Source organism: Catharus ustulatus, chromosome 6 (assembly GCF_009819885.2).
Source record: "Catharus ustulatus isolate bCatUst1 chromosome 6, bCatUst1.pri.v2, whole genome shotgun sequence".
In the NCBI taxonomy this organism is placed as follows: Eukaryota; Metazoa; Chordata; class Aves; order Passeriformes; family Turdidae; genus Catharus; species Catharus ustulatus.
The window spans coordinates 45,741,485-45,745,040 of record NC_046226.1 but is presented as its reverse complement, the minus strand read 5'-3'; positions in this window follow the sequence as shown (position 1 = coordinate 45,745,040).

The window sequence follows — 3,556 nt, the reverse complement described above, 5'->3', positions numbered from 1 at the left end:
GCGGGTCATGGGGCGGCAGCGGGCGGAACCACCGCGGGCGGCGGCGGGGGGGCGGGGCGAACCATTCGGGTTTTGGGGGGGAAGGAAGCCGCGGGGATGAACCATTGCGGAGGGGACGCGCGGGCTGTACCACTGCGGGCCCGCGGGAGGACGGCACCGCGCCGCTCGGTACCCGTGGGCAGCGCCGGTCCCGCTCCGGCCGCTCCCGGTTGCTCCATGGAAACAGGGATTGCAGGGGTGACCGGCATCCCTCCGCCGGTGTCTCCAAGCTTTGTGGGAGGAAAGCGGGGCGCAAAGGCCGCCGTATTGCGCGGGGCTGCGCTCGCGGGATGCTCCGTCTCGCTCCGTCGGGCGCTGTCTCTCGGGGCTGGAGCATCCTGGCGCAGCCCGGTCCGGCCCGTGCGGTCCGTGAGGACACGGATCAGCGCTAAATGCCTCTCGCAGACCGCCGTGTTTTTTTCCCCCTCCAACTACTCGCGGCTGGGCCCGACCCAAATGTTCCCGTGGCGCTGGGTGAGCGCACGCACGTAGAGGAGGACGGGCTGGTTTCGCGCTGTTCCATCAGCCGTGGGGCTCTGCCCGGGCTGTCCTCGGCTGTCCGCCGGCAAGGGGAGCACAGCCCAGGCTCTGCTTGCAGGCGGACGTGACCCAGAGCTAACGTGCGTGTCCTCGCAGACACTCGGGGCATTGTCAGGAATTAGACGGAGGCCGGGGAGAAAACAAGGTCCTTTCCCAGAGAACACAGAGCGGAGCAAAACCTGCGCCAGCCGTGCTGCTGCCTTGCCCGCTCGAGGCCTGAAAGAGGGGCGAAGCGGGAGGGAATGGGGCGAAAGCCCTGGTGATGCCCCAGCCGGTGAGCACTCGTGTTGGAAAAGGCAGATCTGCGTGCAGAGAGGCAACTTCTGTTTGCACGTTAATTCACGCGGGGTGTGCCAGCCTGCAGGGTAAGGCAGTGGGCATGTTCCCCCATCTGGATTGCTCCCCGAGTCCATGGGCGCAGCACAGGGCGCTGGCACGGCACCGAGGCGGGCACGGAGCGCAGCCCGTGACGCTCTCCCGCCATCCCGAATACGCTTCCCTGTCACTGCACACACCGTGGCTCTGGCACCGCCGCGGGGACTGAAAGCCAGCTGCGAACAAAGGGAAGAGCTGCAGGGCTGGGATAAGCGGGAGCTCTCCCCGGGACAGCACCGGCCGTGTCAGCAGGACATTTCATCCCAGAGATTAAGAGCTGAGCCACGAACTCGTTTGGAGCTGGAGGGGAGCGGGGCTGAGGGAAAACCCTCAGCGTTGTAGCGAAGGCCCTGAGCCCAGGGCCTTGCCGGGGCGATAGTAACTCCCCACCCTGCGGGCCGGGCTTTCTCGCTGTTCCTTTACACAGGCGGACGATGGCACCTCCGGAGCGAGGGCCCGGTGCGCCCTGTGTGCCCGCCGTGCGCTCAGCTGGCTCCACGCCGGCCCTGCTCCGTGCTGGATGGCTTAGCACGGCGCTCAGGGAGGTCCGACCAACCTCCAGAGCTTGGCTGTGCCGTCAGCCAGCTGTGCAAGCACCACTTCAAAACACACTCCTTCCCTGTGTGCTTACAGTCAGGAGAAGGATTCAAGGATTTTTTATTTATTTATTTTTTTAAAACCTGGAATGTATAGTACCGCCTGGAAGAAGAGGGACTTAGAGGAACACAGGAGCCAACAGCACGTGTGTCCTGTACCCTGTAGAGCAGCTGGTAGGAAGCAGCAGTGCTGGCAGGGAGATGTCAGGGCCGTGTTACCAGTACCCAGCCATGTTACTGCCCACAGAAATACCTATTTTAAAAAAAGAGTATTTTCCATGGCTGTGCCTTCTTTTGTGTTGACTCACGCCCGGAGGGTGAGGGGTCAGTGTGCTCCGTGGATGATTTCTATCCAATCCAGGAACCAGCCCTGCGCTGAGGAAGATGTAAAATACGTGCCTTTTCCCCTACGGCTGCTGAGTGAAAACAAAAACCCCCCACATAGCATGCACACAAAATGACAACAGAGACAGCCTGTCATTGTGCAGGCTGTCACGCAGAAGAGGGGCTGTCCCCCCATCCCCCCTCCACACCGGCAGTGGGAGAGCAAAGCCACGGAGGAGTGTTGAAGCGCTCCAGCAAAATATGTAAGGAAATCCTTTCCATGGGGAATTGCCACCAGCTACCAGGGAGCCCGTGCTGGGTTTTGCTTCCAAATCTTGCTCCAGACTGCAAATCACCCATTGGAGCCGGGACAGCTGATGCCAAGGAAGTTTTCAGAAGGGATGCAGAGCTCGTGCCTTTTGCCGGACAGCGTGCATTATGGATGAGGCGTGTGGCTGCTGTTTGGTCAGTGGCCACATCCGCACCCGAAGTGTTCTTTCTTGCCCAACAGCAGTGTCAATGAACCGGGGGGTCACAACAAACGTGCCCGCTCCCCCAGACGCGCTCTTGTTTCCGATCTGTTCCAGGACGGTGTGTGTGTGACTTCGGCCAGATGGGAGCCGGCCTGCAGACTCGACGCCTGGCTCTCTGAGTCTCCAAACAAGGCTTTTCCCACTACGGGACAGCACTGCGCCCATCCATAAAGCTCTGTCTCTGGTGTTTGGCAGTCCTCCTCGAGGTGCACTAAAATTTTCAGCATTCCAGCCTTTTGCTTGGCTGCGGCTTGTAGGGTGATGGGCGGGAGCGAGCTCGCCCCATGAGAAGGTGAGCGCTGTTACACTGAGGATGTACAGAAAACCTCCAACTGCCCGTCCCTTTTTTGGGGGGGAAGTTGTTGGAAGGAGGCTGCCGGGGCCGAGGGACCACCTCCACCCCCTGGCACTGCGAGGGGCACTCGGGTTCGCCACACGCCCAACCCAGCGGAGAACAACGGAGTGGGGAAAACATACAAAAAATTAATGTGACACCGTGACATTTGCTGTAGCGAAGGGAGAGGGGGCAGTGGCGGGGGCGGCCGGGGACACCCCGACTCTCCCCCCGCCCCCTCGCCCCGTCCCTCCCGCACCGCCTACGTGCGCCCCGACACTGCCCTGATGGCACGGCCCCGCCGGGCCGTACCATGGGCCGGGCTGCGGCGGGGGCGCCAGGGGGACGGAGGGGAAAGGGGGAGACGAGTGGCGGGGCCCATGGGGGGCCAGTGGGGAAGGGGCTCCTCGCGGGCGGCGGCGGCAGGGCAGGGGGGCCCCGCCGGCGGCCGCCGGCCCCAGCGGAGCGGCGAGGGCGGGGAGGGCGGGGGTCGGCGGGGCGGGGTGAGCGGGAGGCGGGCGGCGGCTCAACAGGTACAAATGGTTCCTCCCCGCAGCAGCAGCGACGTGCAGAAGCGAACGCGCCGCGCCCGCCGCTGTCACCGCCGGGGGGGCGGGGGGGCGCCTGCTCGCCCGGCCCCGCCCCGCCGCGGCCGTCGGCGGGCGGTGGCGGGGCCGCCATTGGCTGGAGCGGCGCAGGGGCGGGGCCGGCGGGCGGGCGCGCGGCGTCGCTATTGGCTGGAGCGGCGCGGGGGGCGGGGCGAGGGGCCGCGGCGCGCGGCGTGGGCCGGGCCGGGGCAGAGCGAGAAGTTGGCG